This window comes from Mustela nivalis (genome assembly GCF_964662115.1).
Source record: "Mustela nivalis genome assembly, chromosome: 19".
Taxonomy (NCBI): Eukaryota; Metazoa; Chordata; class Mammalia; order Carnivora; family Mustelidae; genus Mustela; species Mustela nivalis.
The window spans coordinates 7167680-7195116 of NC_139038.1; the positions used below are offsets into that span (position 1 = coordinate 7167680).

The 27437-nt window shown below is 48.5% G+C and overlaps 1 protein-coding gene and 1 long non-coding RNA gene across 5 annotated transcripts in view; one reads left to right on the top strand and one right to left on the bottom strand.

Moving 5' to 3' along the window:
• Window positions 1-5667: 5667 nt before the first annotated feature.
• The window catches only part of ZKSCAN1 (zinc finger with KRAB and SCAN domains 1), a 49657-nt gene continuing 27887 nt past the window's right edge, over window positions 5668-27437 (top strand). For 2 of the 4 annotated variants that reach the window (XM_082712884.1, XM_082712886.1), the window contains exon 1: window positions 8518-9670. The gene's annotated coding sequence lies outside the window, so the exon portion shown is untranslated. Of the gene's footprint in view, window positions 5685-8517; window positions 9671-21906; window positions 21985-27437 lie in introns of those variants that run through there. The other 2 variants (XM_082712885.1, XM_082712887.1) reach the window with 2 other exon arrangements.
• Window positions 14443-23574, bottom strand: LOC309854166. Its single transcript, XR_014306112.1, has 3 exons — window positions 22957-23574; window positions 15342-15442; window positions 14443-15176 (listed from the first exon to the last, which is right to left on the bottom strand). It is a non-coding gene; the product is annotated as an uncharacterized lncRNA (long non-coding RNA).

Below are 27437 nucleotides of genomic sequence, written 5' to 3' on the forward strand. Positions count from 1 at the left end.
GGCGTGGACCCTCGGACCTTGTTCAAGAGCCCACTGGGGACATCTCCTCTGTTGTGAAGTTATAGACCCTCTTTAACACAAACCCATGTCTCTTCTGTGCCTCAGTGGTCCAGACATACCTCCTCCCTGAGACGGAGCCCTCCTCCATTCCAGGGGCTTGACCTTCCGCACACCTTTGGGTCTTGGAAACTCCCCAGACCATAGCTAATTGGTTTCCTTCCAAATTCACTTGAATGTGTTTTTGTTTTGTTTTGTTTTTTAACCCAGTTACCCACCACCCTCCACGGGTTTAAAAACCCCAAAAGACACAGCAGGGCTCCCACACCTGACCTTTCTATGGAGCCCATTTGTGGGCTTTCCCTCCCCAGCCTGGCCTCCAAGCTGAGCTCCTTAAGGAAATCACCCCGAACATCCAGAACTCTGAGCCAACCCTTAATCTTTCTTGAGAGCCTGAATGTGAAGGTTCGACTTGTTATTTTTGATACGTTGACCCGGTACAGAAATCAAAGCCGAGGAAATACGTCCTCAGTCTGTGCGAAATCCACATTCCTCTCCTCTGGAACCGGATGAGAAGAAACAAAAAAACAGAAAACAAAACTCCTGTTTGAACAGTCGAGGCTGCAGAGGGGAAACAATCCACATGGTCAAGAAGGGAAAATATAGCCATGAACAGATCAAGAAAACCACATGACGGGAGAAGAATTTCAGATCAATAACGAAACCCAAAGTCCACAGGAACAGGCCAAGCTAAGGCAGACTGGAATGCGAGATCCCACCCCCCCACAGCAGGAGAGATGGGTTGGGGTGGGCAGGGGGAGGGAACCTCTGGAGACCCCAGTCCTGGCCAGCTCTGGGGGAAGGGGAGAGGGACCCAGAGCCACTCAGACACCCAGAGAAGCTTCCTGGAGGGATTCAGATTTCAGAGAAGGAAGTGAAGGCCAAGACAGCTGCCAAGAAGAGAGAAAAGATTGTTCCTGATCAGTGGGGCGTGAGTGGCGGAGGGGAGGGCCACAGGGGCCTGACAAGGGACATGAGTGATGGTGGGGATGGGCGGTGGGCATCACTGGGCACACCAGGGAGGACGAGGGGCCTAGAGGAGCAAATGCAGATCCTTCCACGAGCATCTCCTGCTCACCCAACAGAGAACCACCAGTGAGGGCATCTGGGTGGCTCAGTGGGTTAAGCCTCTGCCTTCGGCTCAGGTCATGATCTCAGGGTCTTGAGATCAAGCCCTACGTGGGGCTCTCTGCTCAGTGGGGAGCCTGCTTCACCCTCCCCCTCTGCCTTCCTCTCTGCCTACTTGTGATCTCTCTCGGTCTGTCAAATAAATAAATAAAATCTTAAAAAAAAAAAAAAAAGAGAGAGAGAGAGAGAGAACCAGCAACAGATTCTCCTGCAGGCAGGACCAAGTTCAAGTGCTCTTTGAGGATGTCCCACCCCAGGAGGACCTCATTGCCACAAACTCTCTCCTTGGCCATTCCTCAGTCACTTAGTACTACCTTGTCTCTCTCGAAGATTCCTCTGGAGACAATTCACCAGCTAGACATTAAGGATGGAGGGCTTGGGTTTACGCAGGAGATGTCACCAGGATACAGGACTTAACTGTAGGCGCTGTTGGGGTCCTCTCCAATTTGGCTGAACGCTGCCTTTCAACCCGGCTTGTCACTAGAACTTGACAAACAGATACATTTAGAGTTCTCCATTTCCTTTGCTCATGTATTGGTGCATTCACTCAAGAATTCTATGTTGAGTATTTATTTTCTGCTTTGGTACTCTAATAAAGACCAAGCAGAACAAGTGGGTGCCTCCCCTCCCTGCATGGAGTTTACCCCACTTCTGCTTATTAAAACAATACCCTCCGTCAAGGCTCAACCCACATCTTACCTCCTCCTGGGACCACCACCATGATCACTAGTTCCAACATAGACTCGTCCATGCTGTGATGTCTCTCAGAAATCTCAGGGAAGATTTCCAGAAAGACAGTGAGTAAAGCCAATGACCACACCATCTCAGCATCCCAGACCATTCTCCTTTTTGTTCCTTTTCCAAGCGAAAGGAAAAGAATCAAAGATGGGTGTATCTGGGGAAAGAGCATTTGGGGCAGAGGGCACAGCAAATGCCCAGTCCCTAGGGCAGGAACAATCATGGTGTTTGAAAGGCAGAATAAGGACCAGTGGGTGGGACCATCATGAACACGAGGAGAGTCAGAAGATGTTGAAAAGGCTGGTAATGGTCAGATCCTGCAAGGAAGGCATGGTTAGCCTTGGGAAGGAGTTTCTACTGCCAATGGCCTCACCGGGTAGGTTCTAACCAAGATGGCAATAGGATTTACTTTAGTTTTTTGGTTTTTTGTTTTGTTTTCTTTTTTTAAGATCTTATTTATTTGAGAGCGAGAGAGAGGAGGAGCAGGGAGAGGGCCAGAGGGACAGGGAGAAGTATCCTCCCCGCTGAGCAGGGACTCAATTCTTGGATGCTGAGATCATGACCTGAGCCGAGGTTAGAGGCTTAACCCACTGAGCCACCCAGGCGCCCCTGCTTTAGGGTGTTAAAACATCGCTTTGGCTGCTGTGTGAGGAAGAGACAATGGTGACACAGGATGGAAACAGGGAGACCAGAAACAAATCCGGGGGAAGGACTAGCACTGGAATGGACTGGGATGGGCGCAGCTGTGCCGGTAGCAAGCAGCCAGAGTTCAGGATACATTCTGGACATCAAGCCTGAAGGATTCGCAGATGGACCCAACGAGCCCTGAGTTTGCCGAGGGGTTAGCCATGAGCTGCGCGGAGAAGACCGGAGCGGTGACTCAAATTCGAGTCCCAGGTCTTGGATCTGAGTCATTTCCGGAGGTCCCCTGCTGGCAGGCTGTGTCTCACGCAGCCTCCAGCCTGAGCCCCCACCCCCACCCCCACCCCGGGAAGGCTCTCACGCCACCTGATCCCTACTGCCCCTGGAAGCTTCCTGCTTCTCACCTGAGGACACATTTTCAAGATGACCCACCCGGAATAGAATACTCCCAGTCCCTGCCCGGGGTTCCCAGTGTAACTTCCCCCCAGAGCCAGCCTCCAAACCAGCCGTGCTAGTCCTTTCTGCTGCGTCCTTCCTCGCTCTTACAGCTGAGATCTCTGTCTTCTCTCCCACCAGCCCTAGCTGCAAGCTAAGGTCCCAGTTTCGCCCCCACGTTGGCATCCTCCCCCTACCGGACCCCACCCTCCCTGCACACTCTCGGACGAGCAGCTCGTTCCAGACGCTTCTCCTCCCCGGCCCTCCGGACGCGGCTTCGGCGTGGTCCACGCGCCCCCTCGTGGTGGAAAGACAAAGGTGCAGGCTGGTCGCGCTCCCCTGGGCGGGGTCTCCCCCACGCCTGAGGGCGAGGAAACGTACACGCACGCCTGGAACCCAGGAAGCCAAGGTGGCTGGGTTTATATTCCTGACAACAGCAGAGCTCCGAGAAGCAGAAATGCTTTCAACATGGTTGGTGAATTACTGCTTCCGATCAGAGAGAGGAAAAGATCTACTGAACGCTTCCGTGAAGCCCCCTTGGCCCTGCTCCTGCCGGTAGCTGCCCCAGAGTTTGTTTCTTTCTGCAGACCTGATCCGTTGCTCTCTGGCCTGCTCTGGTTCAAGGGCTTGCGTTTGGCTTTGAACTTCAAATCCCAGTGCCAACTTCAGGGAGTTACCTTACTTAATGAAACATTAGCACATTCCCATTAATGTCAAGAATAATACAGAATCCCTATTTCCACAACTATTCAGGATTTTTCTGGAACTTCTAAGTTAATTCCTTAACACAAAAGGAAATGAGACACCATGAAATGAACTGACGCTTATTAGCAGACGCTCTGCCTTCCTACCCACAACACTCAAGAAAATCAATGGCAGGGGCGCCTGGGTGGCTCAGTGGGTTAAGCCTCTGCCTTCGGCTCAGGTCATGATCTCAGGGTCCTGGGATGGAGCCCTGCATCAGGCTCTATGCTCAGCAGGGAGCCTGCTTCCCTCTCTCTCTGCCTGCCTCTCTGCCTACATGTAATCTGTCTGTCAAATAAATAAACGAAATCTTTTTTAAAAAGTAAAAAAAAATAAAGAAAATCAATGGCCAATTCCCTGAAGTAAGTCAAAGACTTCAAAAATGTGGGTGACAAGCAAATACACAAGATCAATAGATTGCATATATACCAACAACACATCGTTGGGAAATATTAAAGAAAAAAGGGAACCCAACCACAATCTCTTGAAAAGGAGTACAAATAAAGTGCCCAGGAATGACTAGATGTTTTCCTCCAGGTTGATGGGTCAGTGGAGCATGGCAGCTCTTGATGTCAGGGTTTTGAGTTCGAGCCATGCGATGGGTGTGGAGCCTACTTTAATGAAATAAATAGGGTTTTTTTTTTTTAAAGATTTTATTTATTTATTTGACAGACAGAGATGAGAAGCAGGCAGAGAGAGGGTGGGGGAAGCAGGCTTCCTGCTGAGCAGAGAGCCCGATGAGATGCGGGGCTGGATCCCAGGACCCTGAGATCATGACCTGAGCTGAAGGCAGAGGCTTTAACCCACTGAGCCACCCAGGTGCCCCTAAATAGGTTTTTGGTTTTTGGTTTTTTTTTTGTTTTTTTTTTTTTAAGAAGAAGAAAGAAGCCCAAAGCAAAAGCAAAATGTTTCCCAGGTAGTAATGTTGCTTAGGGACCATCCAGGTAGACAATTTCCTTAAACTAAAGCTGCCTGGCTGGAAAATTAAATATTAATAGTTGTACGTTAATAGTTGAAAGGAAATGTGGGAGCCTGAGGGTGACCCAAAAATAGTTTCCGTATACATGGTGTTCTCACTTCTGTATGGACCATTGATTGCCTTGCCTTATCTCAGTCATGCTGTCCCACAGGTGCCTCCTAGGCTCACAACACCTGCCGAGGGAGCAGTCCGCTTCCCTGGACCCTTGAGCACCCAGGCCTCACTTGGGCGAGTCAGTTTCAGTGTCAGATTTCCTTCTCAGGCTAAGCGGCAGAACTGTCCCCTATCAAGATTCAGAAAGATATTTTCTATCTAGGCGGCAGGCTCCGCTGCAGCTGCACCGTATTGCCACGAGAGGGCACTATGTGCCATGCTAACGGATTGGGAGAGGTTCTCCCAGGAGCTTTAAGGACGCGTAGGGCTCATGAGAAGCCTGGTTGGCGCGGCTCCTCAACTATGTTTCCAGATCCCTTTTATAATTAGGAGGTCATCTCACTTCGTTTTCACAGCTTCCCCCCAAACATTTCCACCTGAATATCCTGAAGACCCCTCAGAATCGCGAATTCAAATACCAGCGTGATCTTCCCCCTCCAACCCATCCCTAGAGGAAACCAGAACAATTTCCCCTCTTCCCCTACCCCCTCCCTACCCCCTCCCTCCTTCCGTCTCCCCGCTTCTCCTCTTCCCTCTTCTCCCGCTCCTCCCTTTCCCCCTCCTCTTGATTTCTCCACCTCCATTGAGGGCATCCTTACCCTCCTAACCATCCAAACTAAGACCTTTCGTTCCTGTCCCCTCCCTTTCGTCCCAGACAGCCTAGATGTCACCAAAACCAAAATACGCTCTCACTCTCGTCCTTTTCTCCACCCAGATTGCTCCTGTCTGACTGTGCCTCCCTGGGGTAGTGTGCAGTCCTCCCCACTCTCTGGCCTTTCCTATCATCCTTGCTGCCCTGACAAAACAGGTGAGATCATGTCATTTCCTTCTTTAAAGGTCAAGAAAGGTGGAAAAACCCAACTGTCCATAGAAGAGTGACTAGGTAAACAAAATGTGGTCTAGCTGTACAGTGGAGTATTACTCAACCTTTAAGAAGTAGGAAATTTCAGAGGCACCTGGGTGGCTCAGTCAGTTAAGTGGCTGCCTTCTGTGGAAGTTGTGATCTCAGGGTCCTGGGATGGAGCCCCACATCGGGCTCCCTGCTCAGAAGGGCATCTAATTTACCCTTTCCCTCTGCCTCCGCTGCTGTTTCTGCTCTCTCGAATTCTCTCTCTCTCTCTAATAAAATCTTTTTTTTAGATTTTATTTATTTATTTATTTGACAGAGAGACAGAGATCACAAGTAGGCAGAGAGGCAGAGAGAGAGGAGGAGGCAGGCTCCCCGCTGAGCAGAGAGCCCGATGCGGGGCTCGATTCCAAGACCCTGAGATCATGACCTGAGCTGAAGGCAGAGGCTTAACCCACTGAGCCACCTAGGTGCCCCAAATAAATAAAATCTTAAATTTAAAAAAAAAAAGGTAGGAAATTCTAACACATGCTACAACGTGGATGAACCTTGAGGACATCATGCTAAGGGACAGCAGGATTGTCCCTTGGATTCTTCCAGAATGAACTGTTGGACCCAGATAGTTTTATCTATAGGCCAGGCTTTTGAGACAACTGTCCCAGCACGTGGCCAAGGATGTGACAGAGGGATCTACTTCTAACATATGCTGGTTTGAACTAAACCTTTAAGTCACACTTCCTTGGTCTCTCATGTCCACTTTTTTTTTTTTATTTTATTTATTTATTTGACAGACAGAGATCACAAGTAGGCAGAGAGGCAGTCAGAGAGAGGGGGTAGCAGACTCCCCGCTGAGCAGAGAGCTGGATGCGGGGCTCAATCCCAGGACTCTGTGATCATGATCCAAGCTGAAGGCAGAGGCTTTAACCCACTGAGCCACCCAGGCGCCCCTCTAATGTCCATTTTTAATGAAGGGAAATTTCTGGGTTGAGTTTACTTTTCTGAGTAGATCTTTCTCCTGAAAGCAAGGAAAGTTTTCCATCTTCGTTCTCTACTTGGGAATAGCTTTGCCTAAAAAGTAAAAGGCTGGCATTCAGGTTTCGAAACAAGGCTTTTTGGCTTGGGTTACTGCAAATTTGTGGAAGTTGCTTCGTGCCGCTAAGGGGACACACCAGCGGGGAGTTAGTCAGCTCCGGCGCCGCTGCTGGATCTTACAGATCCTATGTGAGCACTCTAGGCAAATTATTTATGCTCTTGGGTTTTGTTTTTGTTTTTTAAAGACTTTATTTATTTATTTATTTGAGAGAGCACGAGCAGGGTTTTGATCAGCTCAAGGCATGATCTCAGGATCCTAGGAATCAAGCCCTTCTGGGCGGGGGGTTTGGGGAGCGTTGCTTGCGATTCTCTCTGTCTCTCTCTCTCTCTGCCCCTCTCCTGCTTGCATGCATTCAAGCTCTCTCTCTCAAATAGATAAATCTTTAAAATAAAATAAAATGTCAGCCATCAACAAGCTTGCGGTTCTGCTGCTGCTGTCGTCAGTCTGATTAGCCCATCAGGTCCCAAAGAACTAAAATAGTGCTTCCTGATGTAAATATAATGCAAGCACGTACGAAACATTAAAGTTTCTGGTAGCCACATTTTGACAAGCAGGAAGACACAGATGGAATGAACCTTAATGCTATATTTTATTTAACGTGGTATGTCCAAAATATCACTTCCACATACACATTTTTAAATTATTTTAAAGCTATTCAGTGATATACTTTGCACTTTAAAATTTAAATTTTTCATTTTAAGTGTTATTGATGTATCTTAGGTTTACCTTTCTTTTTTACATATGAAGTCTTTGAAATCCAGTGTGTGTTTTACGTCAGAGGACACCTTGATTGCAATTAGACTCATGTCATGCATTCAGTAGTCACATGTGGGGACCAATGCCTATGCTGTTGGTAAAAGTCGGATTAGAATCTTAAGCCAAAGAAGATATTAATGAAGAACATTGCCAAATCCAAACCCCCACTGATCAAACAGAATGCAATGACTTTTCACAAAGCTGCATTTCTAGAGATCACAAGTAGGCAGAGAGGCAGGCAGAGAGAGAGGAGGAAGCAGGCTCCCCGCTGAGCAGACAGTCCCACTCGGGGCTCGATCCCAGGGCTCTATCCCAGGACCCTGGGATCATGACCTGAGCTGAAGGCAGAGGCTTTAACCCACTGAGCCACCCAGGCGCCCCAGTCCTTTTTTTTTTTTTTAAGGTTTATTTATTTGGGGGGTGGGGGAGAGAGAGAAAGCACACGTGGATGAGCCTGAGTGGGAGAGGCAGATGGAGAAGGAGAGAGAATCCCAAGACCGCTCCACACTGAGTACAGAGCCCAACAAGGGGCTCCATCCCAGCACCCTGAGACAGCTGAAACCAACAGTCCGACGCTTAGCCAACTGAGCCACCCAGGTGCTTCCCATTGCTCCAATGAAGTCTTGAACCTTCTTTAAATATATTTTTCCCCAGGGTAGCTTTGGTAATGTTTCTTTAGGCTTGAGTTACAACTGGAAGCATCCCCCCCCCCCCATGCTAGGATTTCTGACCAATGTAAAATTTTCAGATGTGTAAGAGGTCCTGATAACTGCCTGTGTGCCTTTAGCCACATTTACTCTTTTCAGGTGGGTCCTGAAAATAGTAAATGAATTTTACTATGTAAAATGGCTCATTGGGTTTTCCTCCAATGTAATTTTTTTTTCTAAGTAGGCTCTACACGGGACATGGGGCTTGAACTCACAACTCTGAGATCAAGAGCTGCTTGCTCTACTGAGTGAGCCAGTCAGACACCCCATTTGTTTAATTTTTTCTTTTAAGAGAATACATAGAACCCCTACCTCCGTTGAAGTATAATTGACATATAACATCGTGTAAGTTCAGGATGTACAGTGTGATGGTTTGATACACTTATATATCGCAAAATGATGACCACCATAGGATCAGTGTCAGACTTTCCTTCCTTTTTAGGGCCAAGTAATACTCCATTGTATTCATAGGCCACATTTTGTTTATATCCATTGGTCAGTAGACACTGGGTTGCTTCTGCTTTGCGGCTGCTGTAAATCATGTTGCTATGAACATGGATATACAATATCTCTTCACGCCCTTGGTTTAAATTCTCTGGGGCATACACCCAGCAGCAGAATTGCAGGATCCCATGTTTTGGATCTTTTGAGGAGCTGTCCACTGTTTTCCACAGCGGCTGTGCAGTTCTTTACCTCCCCACCAGCCGTGCACAAGGGTTCCAATTTCTCCACTTGCTATTTGGAGTTTTTTGGTTTTTGGTTTTTGGCTAGTAGCCATCCTCATGGGTAGGAGATGGACTTCTCTGAATTCTTACACACTCCATTTGGTCGATCTTGGTGTTTTGTTTTGTTTTAATATTTATTTATTTGACAGACAGAGATTACAAGTAGGCAGAGAAGCAGTCAGAGAGGAGGAAGCAGGCTCCCTGCAGAGCAGAGGGCCCGATGCGGGGCTCGATCCCAGGACCCTGGGATCATGACCTGAGCTGAAGGCAGAGGCTTTAACCCACTGAGCCACCCAGGAGCCCCTGTTTTGTTTTGTTTTTAATCTTTTTTAAATTTTTGTGGGTTTTTTCCCCCCCATTTGGTCGATTTTTGAAACTGTTCGATATTTCCTGCCATTTTGAACACGTCGGTTTTACATTTCCAGGGCGTTCATTTCGGATGAGAGGCAGCCCCAGGCAGGGGCAAGGGCCCCAGGCCGCGGTGGCACAGGTCCTGGGTTCTGACTCAGCTGTCGCCGGGAGACCCTGCGCAGCGGAGAAGTTTCTCCAGGGCTCGTTTGCTCCTCCTCTGCGGGAAGCCGGCAAGATCAGTAACTACATCGCGCTCCAGCCCCGCAGCGGAAACGCAGGCCCGGATACAGGTGAAGTGGACACTCTCCCCCACAGGTGAGTTCCTGGATTCCTGCTCCATTTTTTTTTTCCTTTTGACTCATTTTGCTGCCCCAGGCTGGGGTACACGCCCCCACCCCGGGAGTACTGTCCGGGGTCTGGCGTGGTCCGGTCCCGGACGCCCAGCGAGCCTGGGGAACCACCGAGAGACGAGACCTCCCGGGTCCTAGAGAGGGCGCCGCTACAGGCCGACGGGGCCGCACTTCCGGCCTTTGTGTGTTTGCGGGTGACGGCGGCCCGGAGGGGTCAGTTCTCTGAGCTTCGGCCGCCGGGTCCTGCTGTCACGTGGCTCGGCGCTCCCCACCCCCCCGCCCCCCCGGGGCCGAGGCAGACGCGCAGCGCGGGGCTCGGCGTCACCTGGGGGACCCCTGAGGAGGCCCGACTGTCCTCCGCGGGGGCCGCGTCTCTACCTGTCCCCGCGTACCGGCCTCGCCATTCAGTTGTGCCCTCGGCGGGCGAGGAACCTTCCAAGACTAGGGGTGCGGTGGGGGCGGGGCCCGCGGTTTGACCCCTCGTTCCGCCGCAGAATGCGGGCCAAACCCGCTCTCTGCCTGATCCGCGTTGCTGCGCAGGGCGGGTCGTTTTTTTTTAAAAGAAACGGTTGTTGAACTGCGGGACGGGCTCTGGATCCCTGGACTCTGCGTTTTCATGGTTCCAGGCACACTTAGCACCCCGCGCTCTGGGCGAGGACGGGGAGGAGGAGTGAGGACTCACTAGGCTCTCGTCTGTGCCAGCCGGGGGGACCCTAGCAAGGGAACGGACGGGTATATACGGACGGGTGTGTTCCGGGTATCTACGGACACGGCGTGAGATGCACCCGAGAGCGGGCGCGGAGCTCTCCGGGCATCCGGGCGGGGCGACTCGGTGAGGCGGCTGCTAGCGCGAAGGGGGGCTGGGGGCGCAGCTGTGGAACCGCCTACCGGCCTGGAACATTCCAGGTGGGGCTGGAGCAAAAGCCCAAAGGTGGAAAAGTGGGGGCGGGGGGGGGGCGCTGCCGGGAGAGGGGTGAGTATTTCTACACCATCCGGATCAATGTTAATTCTGTGCTGGGTTGTGGAGATTGCAGAATGTGTACGACCACAAGGCTCCACCCCGGAGATTGTTAAAACGCGTCTGCTGGCAATAGCCGAGACTCTTAAAAAATAAATAAATAAAAGTAAATTAAAACACCTGGTTTTGTTTTCTAGAGGTAGTGTGGATTCCGCTTAACAGGCTGTGGGACCTCGGGCAATTTTCTTAATCTTTCTGATCCTCAGGTCCTTGTTTCTAAAGGGGGATAATAATAGTATTTAATAGGGACCAGTGAATGCGGTAATAACTATAAGCACCTGCCTGAAATGTGTGGCAGGTACTCAAGGTTCTCCTAGGATAGGATGAAATAGGATAGCATAGGATCGTCCTATATCTTTCCGCATTTGAGTTGAAGTGATGGCCCTCTTTATTTTTTTCTTGTATAGCCCAGACATCTGGCACTTTTCTTGGTGTCTTTCTTTTTTTATTATTATCACTAATGTATAATGTATTATTTGTTTCAAGGGTACAGGTCTGTGTCTTGGTGTCTTTGTTTCTGTTCTGCTTTTTCAAGACTTTTGTTTCTTTGACTAGACTTTCTCCTTTCATTTCTTTTTCGGGTTTGAACTCAAGTGTATTCTTCTTCTTTTTTGGGCTTATATACAGACCTTTCTGCTGAATTGTGATCTATGCGTTCCTAAGAACTTGATATTCTGCAAATCTTCATCTCCCCCTCCAAATCACTCAAAATAGGTCCAAGGCTCATAGAGTTGGGGAGACTCCTCAAAACTATATATTTTGGGGAGTGCCTTAGGTTACACAGTTATCTGACTCTTTGCTTTGGCTCAGGTGGTGATCTCAGGGTCCTGAGATTGAGTCCCATGTTGGACTCTACGCTCAGCAAGGATTCTGCTTGAGATTCTCCCTCTCCTTCTGCCCCCTCCCACTCACATTCTCTCCATCTATCTATCTATCTATAGATAAGTTTTTGTTTTTGTTTTTTGTAACCAGAACTTAAGGGAAAACAGTAACAAGCCTAATTTAGAGTGTTGGCACAGAGGCACTTGGCTGGCTCAGTCAGTAGAGTATGGGACTCTTGATCTCAGGGTGGTGAGTTCAAGCCCCATGTTGGGTGTGGAGCCTACTTCAAAATAAAATAAAATGTTGGCACACTTTAAAAAGTCATTGAATTCCTCATAAGTAAAGGGATACTGTAAGGTACAGGAATATATGTTTTAAAGATTTTTATTTATGTATTTGATAGAGATCACAAGTAGGGAGAGAGGCAGGCAGAGAGAGGGGGAAGCAGGCCCCTGGCTGAGCAGAGAGCCCAACACGCGGCTTGATCCCAGGACTCTGGGATCACAACCTGAGCCGAAGGCAGAGGCTTAACCCACTGAGCCACCCAGGTGCCCCAGGAATATATATTTTAAAAATAAAGGGAGAGGTACCTGGATTGCTCATTTGCTTAACTGTCCAAGTCCTGGTTTGGGCTAAGTCATGATCTCATGAGTTGTGGGATCAACCCACACATCCAGCTCCTCACTGTGGGGCCGGGGCAGGGGAATCCACTTGAAAGTTTCTCTCACTCTGTCCTTCCCTGGGGCTCGAGCTCACTCCCTCTCTCAAAATCTTTTTTTTTTCCCAAGATTTTATTTACTTGACAGAGACACAGTGAGAGATGGAACACAAGCAGGGGGAGTGGAAGAGGGAGAAGCAGGCTTCCTGCCAAGCAGGGAGCCCAACGCGGTCCGATCCCAGGACCCTGGGATCATGACCTGAGCCAAAGGAAGACGCTTAATGACTGAGCCATCCAGGCACCCTCAAAATCTTTTAAAAAAATTATAAATAGGGGGCACCTGGGTGGCTCCATGGGTTAAGCCTCTGCCTTCAGCTCAGGTCATGATCTCAGGGTCTTGGGATCAAGCCCGACATCAGGCTCAGCAGGGGAGCCTGCTTCTTCCTTTTTCTCTCTCTGCCTGCCTCTCTGCCTCTCTCTCTCTCTCTGTCAGATAAATAAACAAAATCTTTTCTTAAAAAATGATAAATAAATAAAGGACAGGCCTGGCTGGCTCCATCGGTAGAGCATGTGACTGTTGATCTGAGGGTCAAGTGTTCAAACCCCATATGGGGTGTAAAGATTACTTTTAAAAAATACATAAGTAAATAAAAGAGTAAACCCCCTACAAATGACCAACAGGCACATGAAAAGATGCTCAACAGCCCTAATCATTAGGAAATGCAAATCAAAACCACAATGAGGCATCACACCACACCTGTTAGAATGGCTGTCCACAAGAAGATAAGACCTAACAAGCTGGTGAGGATGTGGAGAAGAGAAGCCTCATGCACTGTTGGTGGAGCATAAATCGGTGCAGTCACTATGAAGAATAGAGAAGTATGGCAGTTTCTCAAAAAATTTAAAATAGCTACCTATTTTTTAATTTTTTTCATTTAAATACAATTAGCCAATATATAGAACATCATTAGTTTCAGATGTAGAGTTCAATAATTCATAAGTAACATGTAACACCCACTGCTCATGGTCTCTTTAATGCCCATCACCCAGTTACCCCATTCCCGCCAACAACCTCATGTCTAGCAACCCTGTTTCTTTCCTGTAGTTAAGAGTCTCTCACGGTGTGTCTCCCTCTGGTTTCCTCCCATTCCGTTTTTCCCTCCCTTCCCCATGATGCTCTGCACTGTTTCTTATATTCCTCATATGAGTGAAACCATATGATAATTGTCTTCCTCTGATTGACTTATTTTTTTTAAGATTTTTTATTTATTTATTTGACAGACAGAGATCACAAGTAGGCAGAGAGGCAGGCAGAGAGAGAGAGAGAGAAGCAGACTCTCCAACAAGAAGAGAGCCCAATGCGGGGCTTGATCCCAGGACCCTGAGATCACAACCTGAGCTGAAGGCAGAGGCTTTAACCCACTGAGACACTCAGGCGCCCCTGACTTATTTCTTTTAAATATTTTTATTTATTTATTTGACAGAGAGATAAAGAGCACAAGTAGGCAGAAGAGCAAACAGAGAGAGAGGGGGAGGCAGGGTCCCCACTGAGCAGAGAGCCTGATGTGGGGCTGGATCCCAGGACCCTGGGATCATGACCTGAGCTGAAGGCAATCACCTAACCCACTGAGCCACCCAGTCACTCCTGAATGATTTATTTTGCCCAGGTTCATACCCTCCAGTTCCATCCATCTTGATGTAAATGATGAGTGTCCATCCTTCTGATGTCTGAATAATATTCCCTTGTGTGTGTGTGTGTGTGTGTGTGTGTGTACATACATATATGTATGTGTGTTGTACATACACACACACACACACACACACACACACACCACAACTTCCTTCTCCATTCATTCATCAGTGGACATCTCGGATCTTTCTGTAGTTTGGCTATTGTGGAAATTGCTGAACAGCTACCTATTTTTACTATATGATCTAGCAATTCCATTTCTGGGTGTTTATCTAAAGGAAATGAAATCACTGTCTCCAAAAGCTATCTATACCCATGTGTTGTTCATCATGGCATTATTTACAATAACCAACACATGGAAGCAAACTAGTGTCCTTCTGTAGATAAATGGATGAAGAAAATGTCAGATACACACACACACACACACACACACACACACACACGTATATATGATGGAGTATTATTCAGCCATAGAAAAGAAGTAAATCCTGTTTGCAACAATACAACTGGACATTGAGTCATTATGTTAAGTGAAACAAGTCACACGCAGAAAGACATATTTATGATCTTACTTACATGTAAAATCTAAAAAAAAAGAACAGAAACAAATCTAGAAACAAATCTAAAAGAGATCTAGAAACAGAACAGATTGGTGATCGCCAGAGGCTTAGAGATTGAGGAAAATGAGTAAAGGTGGTCAAAAGGTGCAAACTTCCAATTATAAGGCAATTTCTGACAGTGTAATGTTCAGTATGGTGCCTCTAGTTAGCAATACTGTATTGTATATTTGAAAGTTGGTGAGAGAGTCAATCTTAAAAGTTCTTATCATAAGAAAAAAATTTTTGTAACTATGTATGGTGGTGAATGTTAACTTATTGCAGTGACTATTTTGCAATGTATACATATATCAAATCATTACATCCTACACCTTAAACTAATACAATGTGTCAGTTATATACCAGTAGAACTGGGAAGATCGTTTAAAATATAAGGAGCTGGGGGGCCTGGGTGGTTCAGTCGGTGAAGCATCCGACTCTTGATTTCGGCTCAGGTCGTGATCTCAGTAGCAGGGTAGAGCCTCGAGCTGGGCTTCATGTGCTCAGTGAGGAGTTGGCTTCGGATTCTTTCTCCCTCTCCCTCTGCCCCTCCCCCAACTAAAATAAATAAATAAAATCTTAAAAAAAAATAAAAAGGCAGGTGTGGAGTGCCTGCTTGGCTTAGTCAGTGGCAACTCTCGATCTTGGGGTGATGAGATCAAGCCTCACGTTGGGCACGGAGCCTACCTAAAATTAACAAGAAAAAAGGGGTATAATTGAAAAGGAGCAGATAGCTTGACTCATAGGCTGAGAGGTGAGCTTGAGGCCTTTGAGTTAGGGAGACACGAGCACATACATGGAGATCGGAGCCAACCGTGCAATAAGTCTTTCCAAAATAAAGCAGGTAGCTACCTGAGCTGCCAGGAGGGAAGAAGGGTGTGTGCTGTCCTCAAGTGGCCCACCTCGTGCCGAATTCAGCTTTCCTCCTGTGCTTTGCTTCCGGGTCCTGTTGCCTAGCAGCACAAGACGTTCACACGCTGAGAAAACTTGCCCAGAAACAACAGGACTTGCCCTTTCGCTCACACCTTTCTCCCCGTTTACCAAGCGTCTGTGTGTTAATCACACCCCCCAGGAACATATTCTAGCGAAGCAGACTATCCCGCTTTCTTCTGCTCCTTTCGTAACCTCTCAAACTACTTTTTTTCTTAAGTGCTTTTTTTTTTTTCTTAAATGCTCAGGAGGGGGTATGATGGATAATCAATTTTGCTTCTAGAGCGGAGATGCGCAGTGATCAGAAACTGGGAAAACGCGTGGGAGACAAGGGTGGGCGGATGAGATTGAAGTATACACTGTACGAGTTACCAGCGCCTCAATGACATGTTCAGAGGACAGCAGCCCGACCCACCTGCCTCCTCCTCTCTCACCCTCCCCCTCCCGAGCCCCACCCCCACCTCCCCATCCCCTACCCCTGAAGGCTTTGGCCCAAAAGCAGGAGCTAAGCAGGATACAGCTAATCTGGCACCTCTTTGTCACCACCTCAGGGAAACACCCCCACACCCCCGACAGCTACCCCTCCCCCCACCCCTGTCCTCAGCGCCACCCTTTCCTGCCCGTCGCTGCTCACCGTTCCCTTGTGTCACATCAGGCAGCCACAAGCACAGGCACACAAGTCCCTTCCTTATGTCCCTGCCACAGGGACATTTTCCATCACCCGCCTTTACCTTAGGAAAGGTGCTGCCCTCTACCATCTCACGTTCTTTCCCTGTTTGTGAATTTCAATATAACACTAATCATGCACGACTTGACCAAGAATTATCCAGAGATACAAAGGTATTGGGAAGAGAGAAGGCCACAAACAGCCACGTGAAATGACAGGGCGGGGGGGGGGGGCGGCTACGAACACCTTAATCATTTATTTTATTTTTTTTTAAGATTTTATTTATTTATTTGACAGGCAGAGATCACAAGTAGACAGAGAGGCAGGCAGAGAGAGAGAGAGGGAAGCAGGCTCCCTGCTGAGCAGAGAGCCCGATGCGGGGCTGGATCCCAGGACCCTGAGATCATGACCTGAGCTGAAGGCAGCGGCTTAACCCACTGAGCCACCCAGGTGCCCTCAATCATTTATTTTAAATAACCATTTATATGTTAGTATTTTACTCTTGTGATACTTTGTTGTGGATGTAATTTTTTTCTGCACGCAACCCACATTTATTGGCTTCTTGCTAATGTTTTGAGAAATAACACTTTTAATCACTCTGCATGGAAATCTGGCTAAAATTTATGACGCTTTCCTGTGGGGACGTGATTTAACTCATTTTTCCTGCCTCAGTCAACATGACACACAACCTTTACACAGTGACGTCCTCAGGGACATTGTGGGTTCTTTGCCCAACATGAAGTGATCCTACCTACATAACTTTCTTAGATTCTCTGTACATTTCTTTTCAAAGAAAATGTCAGCTGAAACCTCATATACTCAGAAAATTTGCTCAATTAAACATGAATCCTGCTTTCATGTCACTTACTACAATAGTCTCTCAGGTTTTTTTAAAAGTTATTTCTAGTGACTCAAGAAGTCTGAATTTGTTTAAAATTCAACCCTTGGCACAACCCTTTCCATACGCCCACCATTTTAAAAACATGGTTCGACACAAATATTTACCTTGTAATGTTCAAAGAGGAACCCCGAGCCTCTCTAAAAATAAAACAAATAAACTCTGTCCTTTGCTTGGAACTTAGTGCTTATTTCTCAAACCTTATTGCAAACTTCCTTGGTATTTCTGACTCTATTTATGTAGTCAGTGTATTTACAAGACTGAAGTGACACATGCACACTTGTTTTCCAATTTCCTTTTGGGCAGTGGTTTATAAAAACATTATTCGGTGAATCCACTCTGTCCCCTGTCATGGCTTATCCCACTGGTCCCACCTGGAACATTAAAACGCCCTCTTTGTGGGAGCAGGTCTGTAATCGCAGTCTGATCTCCACCACGGGGTTCTGCTGCTGTAAAGGGACTGGAGGTAAAAAAAAAAAAAAAACCACTGGCGGATGACTGCTCTTTGAAGGAAGTTCCTTTCCCAAGGGCTCTGTCTGTGTTATAACATTGCCCAGTCATACTATGCCCCAAAGGAGCAGTCCTATACTACTAGCCTATTGCGGAGCCTGGGTTTGTCTGTTTTTAATTAGGACATAATACTTGAGGGATCAGGGGCACCTGGGTGGCTCAGTGGGTTAAAGCCTCTGCCTTCGGCTCAGGTCATGATTCTAGGGTCCTGGGATTGAGCCCCACGTCGGGCTCTCTGCTCGGCTGGGAGCCTGCTTCCCCCTCTCTCTCTCTGCCTGCCTCTCTGCCTACTTGTGATCTCTCTCCCTCTGTCAAATGAATAAATAAAATCTTTAAAAACAATACTTGAGGGATCAGTGAGATAGGACAGAGGAAACCCCTGTGGACACTGTGTAGCAGTAACACACATTAACAAACACAAAGTGTTAAGCACCTGCTGAGAACGAGGAAAGCTACTCCATACTTTGTATCCATGACACGATCACTTTTAAAACCCAGAACAACCCTGGGAGGTTGGCATCATCATGCCCAGAACCTTAATGAGGAAACAGAGGGGCAAACAGCTCGGCCAGTGAGTCAAGCCAGCTCAGGTTCAAGGCTCGGGCTCTTTTTGCTAAAAGCCTTCTCCAGATAGAGGCTCTTCTTTTCCTCTCTACCCAGAATGAAGACAAGAGCTGTCTTTCAGATGCTTAACCACCAGCGGAGGGCACGGCAGGAATTCATCAGGGCTCCGGAGGCTGGCTGAGAGGCAGGGCATGTCTCCCAGACCTGCGCGTGCATTTTAGAACAAGCTCCAGCCTGTCCGGAAAGCCCCTGAGCTGTGTGCATTTGGGGAAGTTTTGCTACGTAATGTACTAGAGGAAAATTAAGGTGTTGGAGATAAAGGGTAGTATGACCTCGCATTCGGAAACAGCCAGAGATGACAGAATATTCCTTCCAAGAAGCTCTGTCTTCTTCCTCTTCCAAATGATAGATGACGTGGAAAACCTGAAGGACTTAATTGCTTTTTGAAAATTGCCGAATGATGTCGCCTCCTAAAATGAGTTTAACTAAACTGACCTGTCGTCGGGACTAAGACTGGCTCAGTGAGACCAGCTATCTACCTGCTCAACTTGTAACATGTGGGACTTCCAGGGCAGTAGGGGTGCAGGGGGAGATGCCCAAAATGTGCCACTTGGGCATAAAGATTATTTCAAGTTAAGGGGCACCTGGGTGGCTCAGTCAGTTAAGCGTCTGCTTCGGCTTGGGTCATGATCCCAGGGTCTTGGGATTGAGCCCCACATCAGGCTCCCTGCTCAGCAAGGAGCCTGCTTCTCCCTCTCCCTCTGCCTACCACTCCCCCTGCTTGTGCTCCCGCTCTCTCTCTGTCAAATAAATAAATAAAATATTTTTTTTAAGGTTTTATTTATTTATTTGACACAGAGAGAGAGATCACAAGTAGGCAGAGAGGCAGGCAGAGAGAGAGGGGAATCAGGCTCCCTACTGAGCAGAGAGCCCGATGCGGGCCTCGATCCTAGGACCCTGAGATCATGACCTGAGCTGAAGACAGACGTTTAACCTACTGAGCCACCCAGGTGCCCCAAATAAAATCTTTTTTATTTTTTAATTGCCAAACAACAGCGACAAAACAAAAAAATGGGGGAGGGAGGCTTAAAAAAATGGGGAGAAAAAAAGTCATTTTCCATAGGGGTACAATGTCTTTTTTAGTTTTGTTTTTAAGATTTTTTTTTTTAATGTATTTGACAGAGAGAGAGGCAATACAAGGCAGGGAGAGTGGGAGAGGGAGAAGCTCAATCCCAGGACCCTGGGATCATGACCTGAGCCAAAGGCAGACACTTAACAGCTGAGCCACCCAGGCGCCCCTCTTTTTTAGGTTTTGAGAACAATTTGATCTATATCCCGAGCACAGCTATGTATTTTACTCTTTAGAAAAATCCTGGCATTCTTTTGGAGTGCCCGGCTGGCTTGGTGGGTAGAGCATGTGACTTTTGATCTCAGGGTTGTAAGTTCGAGCTTCATGTTAGGTGTAGAGATTACTCGAAAATAAAATCTTTTCAGGGCACCTGGGTGGCTCAGTCAGTTGAGTGTCCAACTCTTGATGTTGGCTCAGGTCGTGATCTCAGAGTCACGAGATCAAGTCCTATGTTGGGCTCATGCTGGCCTTGGAGTCTGCTTAAGATTCTCTCTCTTCCTCTCCCCCTGCCCCCTCCCTGCCTCAAATAAATAAATAAATCGTTTAAGAAATGAAATCTTTAAAGAAAAAAAAAAGGGGGGGGAATGAAGAGGGGGTGGCAGGGAGGAGAAGGAGGAGGGAGAAAGGGAAAAAGAAAAATCCTAGAGCTCTTTCTTCCTGCTCCAAAATGTCCAGGCTGCTATCCCAGCTCCGTCACACCTGTCACCTCAGGACATCTGTCTCCCATCAGCAGCACTCAGGGAGCCCTAGACCCAACGTCAGCCCCAGCTCCACCCCATGTCCTGTCTCCTGCTGCTGGAGCCCATCTCTCTCCCAAGTACACTTTCTTTGGGTGTCCCATATCCTTCCATAAGCCTCCCAAGACAGAGTGCCCACCGAGTAAAGAAATATTTTGAGATCTTGCATATCTGAAAATGTCCTTCTGCTCTCATCACCCTTTTTCCGGTGTGGGTATAAAATTCGAGTTTGGACACTATTTTTCCTTGGGATTTTGTCTTCTAACTTTCAGTGTTGCCATTAAGAAATCCGGGAGCATTCTGATTCTTAGTTCTCCAAAGGAGACTGCTTTTTTTTTTTTTTTTAAGATTTTATTTATTTATTTGACAGAGAGAGATCACAAGCAGACGGAGAGGCAGGCAGAGAGGGAGATAGAGGGAAGCAGGCTCCACGCTGAGCAGAGAGCCCGATGCAGGGCTCCATCCCAGGACTCTGGGATCATGACCTGAGCTGAAGGCAGTGGCTTTAACCCACTGAGCCACCCAGGAGCCCCAAGTCCTTTTCATTCTAATTGCTGGCATATTTCCTTCACCTCTCCTAAGCGTTCATCTTTGCCTCATATTATTTCCCAAGATACTCCTTCTGTTTCCTGAATGTTCCTTTTATAGAGCATCCTGCAATTTCTTCTCCTATCTCTGCAGACAGAAGTGCAGAGGTTTGGTTAAATGTTCCCTTCTGCTCCCGCGTCTGTCACAGTTTCCTGGTCTTTCTCTTCTGTGGCCTGCTGATACAGAAACGGGCTAAAGATGGCCCCTGGGTTGTTTACCTCGAGGCAGGCTCAAAGCCCACCAGCGCTAAACTCAAATTCTTACACATCCTGCTGGTTTGAACACAGACACCCAAACGTATTTTTAGTCATGGAGAGCCTGCCTGCTTTGCAAAATTGCACCCAACATCCATTAGCTCTAGATAAGACCAACCCCAGGGCAATAAAAGCCCCCAAGCCAATCCTGCTTTTAGGATTTCCTGACCCAGAAGACCCCCCCACTGTGCTGGTGGGTGACCTCTCCTAGACAGGAAAGTCCTCTGTCCTAGTCCTCTCTCTCCTGAGTGCTCTTTTGCCCTACTCCCCACTCCCCACCCCGTGCTGCCGCAGAGTCTGCAAGGTCCCTTTCATGCAATCCTGTGCACGGTCCACCCAGTAAAACACGTTGGAAGGCACTGTCACGTGGTGTCCTGTCTTCTGGATCAGCCCCAATCGGGGGCTCTCACCGCACCCAGCCTTAAAATAAGGGCTTTCCTCAAACGTCTTGGCTGTCCATTCACACATGTTGGCGTGGGACTCGGGGAAGCTCCCTTGCAAAGCTCTGCGTGTGGGCAGGCTTTGTCCCCTGTGAGCTTCCCTTAGATGATCTGGTGGGACCTTGACTCCCAACTGTCAGTGTCTTCATCCTGTCTCTTGGTCTGTCTGGGGGGGTGGGGGGGGGAGCGGGTACCATCCAGTCTCCCTCCCCAGGAGCCCAAGGCTGGCTGGATGCCTTCACTCTAGATTGGGGGATGGGGGCTTGACCTTTGAAGGGTGGGACCAGGGAAAGCAGGACCAATGGAGGGATGGTGGGTCTGAGAGGCCACGCCCATCAGGCTACCCACCAGACCCTGCTGGCCCTGGGGACACCAGGCCCAGAAGAGGGGTGGGTGCTACATCAAACACTAGGGAGTCAATGAATATCTACCTCCAGGACGGTGGCACCCTCCCCCTAAGCACATGCCTCTTCCTAGAACAGGAGACGGCAAACTTTTTTTTTTGGAAAGGGCCAGATGGTGAATATTTTAGGCTTTTCAGTCCACATGGTTGATGTCACAACTACCCAACTCAGCCACCGCAGGACGGAAGCAACCGCAGCCGCTCTGTGAATGACCGATCGTGGCTGCATTCCAGAATCACTTTATTTATGGACACTGAAATTTGAATTTAATCTAATTTTCACATGTCGCAAGAGTGCCTGACGACACAGGGCTCCCAGGACCCCCGAATCATGACCTGTGCCGATGGCAGACCCTTCCTCGACTGAGCCCCCAGGTGCCCCTTTTTTCAACAATTAAAACATGGAATTCTTAGCTCTCTGACTACAGAAACAAGTGGTGAGCTGATTTTGGCCCAGGGGCAGAAGTTTAAGGACCCCTCCCCCTTCCTAGAATATCATCATTAAGAGATTATCGTCAAAATCCTCTGACCCCAGGGGCGCCAGGGGGATTCAGTCAGTTAGGCATCTGACTCTTGGTTTTGGCTCAGGTCATCATCCCCTGGTCATGAGATCGAGACCCCATCGGACTCCGTATTAGGCACGAGTATGCTTGATAATTCTCTCTCCCTCCCACTCATTCTCTCTCTCTCTCTCAAATACATGAATCAGTCTTTTTTTAAAAAAGATTTTACTTATTTATTTATTTATATGACAGACAGAGATCACACGTAGACAGAGAGGCAGGCAAAGCTGGGGGAGGAAGCAGACTCCCCGCTGAGCAGAGAGCTGGATGCAATCCTAGGACCCTGAGATCGTAACCGGAGGGGAAGGCCGAGGCTTTAACCCACTGAGCCACCCATGGGCCCTCAAATACATAAATAAGTCTTTTAAAAAATCCTCTTTCCCTGTCTTACTCTTCCCCTTAGCGAAGCCTCCCAGTGCTCATTTTTGTCTGTAGGTATAAGGGTTACAGGTTTCCTCCCTCCCCCACGCATGGAAATTTAGACATTTATGAAATGCCTCGGAGTGGAAGCCGTGGTAACAGGAACTCCAAGACCCGCTGCCAAGTTCTCCCCGGGGTGGAACAAGTTGTTGATTGTTCTCTTTCCCTGGCTTTTAACCAAGGTGATAAATGAGGATCCGGGGGAGGAGAGCTCTGGGAAAGGTGGGAGGCTCGGAGCGAGAGCCCTGACTCCCAGGCCACGGGCTCATCTGAGTCAGAGCCTCTGTTTCCAGCAATAAAGCCTGTTCTAGGTAAGCCAGTACCTGTCTAGTCTCGACTTCCACATCAAGGAAAGATGTTCTACCTTTCTGAGTCGCAGGGGCAGGATGGAGTTCGGCACAGAGAAGAGGTCCTTCTGCCACTTGATGTGTTTTTCTGTGCAAGTCCCTTCTGCTTGCCGAGTCTCACTTTCTTTATCTGGAAAGTGGGAGTAACCACTCCGACCTTGCTGGGTCGCAGTGTGCATTAATAGACTAACATACCTGAAGTCCCTGTCCCATGGAGGGAGCTCAACGAATGGCAGAGAGTATGATGCTCATTTATCCAGACAAGGAATCTCAGAGAGGTTAAGGCACCATCCAAAGGGCACACAGCTCATTGCAGGGTGGAGGCAGGAATATAATCTGTTTTCTCAACCTCCCAAGTAATATTCTTTCTTCTATCCTGAGCTGGAGGGTTTAGTCCCACCCAGGGACCCCAGGCTTAGTCCTTTTTTTGAAAAAAGTGTCGGAACTGCAGGATATCAGCCTTCATTCCCTCCCTGGTTTCTGCTGCAGGGGACAGACCCTTTCCTCTGGTGGTTAGACACAGCAACGCTGATGCCCCGGCATCATACAGTATGGGGAGTTGCTGGGTACCGTCCCTCGGCCACCTCCGCTTGCCACCCTCCAGCACGTCTCTCTCCCCTCACCCCCTCCCGGATGCAGGCTCCCTGCCTCTGGGCTGGGCCACCCTGCTGGACAGTTACAAAGATTCTTTGTAATGTGTTTGCGTGGGGAGGAGGGAGAGCAGGGCCTGGCCGTCCTCAAACCACTTGGGCTGCCAGCCCTGTTTACACAGAGAAGGAGCCAAAACAGATGACCCTGTTGCTTGGGGGCCCAGATTGAAGACAGAGCCCCCGTGCAGAGCCCCTGGCTGAGGCTCCTTGTTTCTGGGCTACACCACACAGAAGCAGCATGGGGGCTCCTCTTACCCAGGGAGGCCTGTTTACTCTGCTGGGTGACAGATGTTTGCACAGGGAGGGAGGTGGCCTTGGCCATCTGGCTCCTCTCTAGCAGAGCCTTTTGGCAGGGGGAGCATTTGCAGGTCAGGCACTGGCTGTGTTCTAGGGCCTCTAGGGAGGCAACCCCCCTGACAACAGGCTTTCTGAAGAGATGGGTGTCTCTTCTTTGAGCCTGAACGTGGACAATTTGGGGGAAAAATGTAAAAAACAGTACTGGGTTTGGTTTTTTTGTTTTTTGGGGTTTTTTTTTTTTTTCCTTTTAATTGAGACGTACACCAGACAAATTCTTCAGGATCTTTCCCTCAGTTGCATTTTGCAAGTTTGGGAGAAAGGCAGTTTTCAGCACGTAAAGAATGGTGATGTTTGCCACCTGTAAGGTGACTTGTGGTTTAAAAAGCATGGTCACGGGTGCCTGGCTGAGCTCAGTCAGTAGAGTCTTAATCACGAGTTTGAGCCCCACGTTGGGTGTAGAGATTACTTTAAAAAATGGATTTAAAAAACAATTTATAAAGCATTGTCATATCCACCATGATCCTCAGGACAGCAGAGTGGGTAGCTGTGGGCAAAATCACCCTGATTCTACAGAGAAGGAATGCACACTTTGAGAGGTCAAGTTGCTTGGACAAAACCACACACCGAGCAAGAGGTGGAGGCCAAGTGACTACAGTTTGCATGCTCTTTTTTCATGGAGCGCACCCCCCCTACCTCCCCACTTGGCTCTAAATCGAGATGTACAGAGATCTTGTTCCAACCTGTAACCACGTCATGGCAAGTGACTCCCGGGAGAGAGCATTGCATTTTGGGGACACGGTGGAAGTCTTAGCAATGAGCCTCAAGGGCACTGTGCAAGGACCATGGGTCTGTCCCGGGGTGTCCTGATGGGGCGTTCCGTGGGTGTCAGATGGATGGAGAGCCTGGGGACCAACCGCGTGAAACTGTGTGTAACATACACACCGTACTCGTCCACCAGCAGAGTCATGGAGGCGAGCATGCGAAGTACAGTATCCCTGAAATTTGCCTCCACGTTCCCCCCCAACCCCCCCACCCCCGTCTCCTCTTGGGCTGTGGTTCCCTCTGTTCAAACCCCAGTGTGTCTCCCTGAAGCCACTAGCTGGGCTCCACCTACCATCCTGGCTACTTCTTCCCGGCCCTTTATCCTCCCTTTGACAAGCCCAGACACCAAACTAGGGTTAGGTTAGCCCAGCCTCCTCCCTTTCTCTCTTCATCTCTGTCCCTTACGTCCAGCTCAAGCCAAATTGCTGTGACGTGGGTGACTGATTGATACTCCTCAGCTCTGTCCCCGCCACCCTCAGCCCAGCCCCTGCACCTGACTCAGCCACCAGCCCCGCCTCCTGGGCTCCCCTTTCCCACTGTCCCACCCTGGCCCTCCTCTCTTCTTGCCAGTTTATCCTTCAGTGACCACTTTTCTAGAACGACTAGTGCGTTCCTGAGTTTTGCAGCTTGTAGAGCACATCTGCATGCGTACCCGCGGACATCCACTCGCACGGAGGAGTCCTGTTCGGAAGTTAGCTCCTCCTCCCCACCAGATCTCCACTCATCTCTGCCCAAGCCACCGAACCTGTGGGTTTTCTTTTTGTCTTTGCGTTCAGTGCCTCTCCCTCGGCCTGCCATCCTCCCGCCAACCAACCTGCCTGTCATTACTTTCCCGATAAAATGCTATTTATAAGCGTTCAAGTATTCTTCCTAATGCAAATTCCTAATGCTTCGCTTCCTCCAAAAATTCCAACCCGCCCTCTCCTGGGTGCTTCCTTATTCTTTGCTGACATTCAGTGCCTGTCGTCGGTTGTTAAAATCGGGCTGTGACTCCCTGGAACCGGAAGCTTTAGGGATCACCTGGCTGGGAATGGCAGGTCCCCGAAGTCTGTTCCTCCAGTGGGCCTCCTCACCCTGCAAGGTCCCTGCAAGGGTGAGGATCCCCTCCCTTGACAGACTGCTCTGAAGTTTAGAGGAAGCTCTGGGCTCTGGGGTTGGTTCAGCGGCTCTCCAGGCTCTGGCCTGACTCCGAGATGCCTGACTCTGTGTGTGTATCTTTCTCCTCTGCCATTTGCCCTATACCAAAGGCAATTTGGGGGAGACCCTGTAAAGATTTTTTATTTCTTTTTTTTCTTTTTCGAGAAAGAGAGCAGAGAGAGATACAGGAGTGGGGGTGGGCAGAGGGAGAGGGAGAAGCAGACTCCCCACATTGCTTGGAGGCCAATGCGGGGCTTGATCCCAGAACCCTGGGATCATGACCTGAGCCAAAGGCAGATGCTTAACCCACTGAGCCACCCAGAGGCCCCCTGGGAGGAGGCACTGTTATAAATGACTCTCAGTCTCCCTGTGATTGATGCTCCGATGATGATCGGAGAAGCCTTAGTATTATGAGGACATAATTTCAGAGAGGGTCGTGCAAAATTTGCATACGCCTTGGGGAAATGAAAGGCCAGATCTGGGAACACGGCCCAGTGGTATCAGTGTCTTCTTTACTTTGGCTCTTAAAGGGTGAGGAAGGCCACCCTGTTGCGGCTGGCTGCTGGCCAGAGCCACTGGAGTTGTAGTGAGCTCTCCTACAACCCTGCCCCCTCTGTGTGCGGTAGACAGGGGCTGCCTGTCGCTGACATACAGGCAGGAAGGGCTGGCGGTTGGGCCTACACGTGCAGCCTAAACCCATGGGTCATTCAACAGTTCAGAGCCCTCAACCCATCTTGTGTTCCGTGTGAGTCCGAAAATATAATCATGATAGCAGAGGCGCTGCTAGCCACCTGGTTCACAGTGTGGCACGGACTCTGCCTATGGTTTGACGTGGATCAGTTCAGCTAGAGCCTCACTGCAGCCTGATGCTGGTATAATCCCAGTTCTGCAGAAAAACTGAGGCTCCAAGAGGTCACATAACTAGCCTGAGAGAACACAGTACAGATAAGATTAGAACCAGCGCCATCTGAACCCTACAGTGACCTTCTAGAGTGACCTTCTGCTGGGACCCACTGGTCAGCTGGGTTCCCTTACATCCTTCCCTGATATGAATGGGCCTTTCAAGACGGGGAGCTCCCCTGCAGGAGAATCACCAGTGGTCCCAATTGAGCAAAACCGAGCTGGCTTGGACTTCCTCCTCCCTCTGGGTCACCTTGTTGCAGTCCAACCACTGTTCTAAGCATAAGGATCAGAATCCCTACATTTAAAATGGAAACACAGACTTGTACCCCCTGGGGCTAATAATACATTATATGTTAATAAAAAATTAATTAATTAATTAATTAATTAAAAATTTTTACACTAACTCCAAAACATATCTGCTCTCCCATGCTCATTGCAGCATTATTTACAATAACCAAGACATGGAAATAACCCAATTTATTGATGTATACATATCATGTGCATTTATGTGTATATATTACATTTATATATGTATAATGTATATGTATATGTATTATTTATGTATACATAAATGTAACATATATAGTGTACATATATGTATATATATTTATATACACAGATAGATAAATATGCTCCTACAATGGAATACTATTCAGCCATAAAAAATGAAATCTTTCCATTTGGTACAA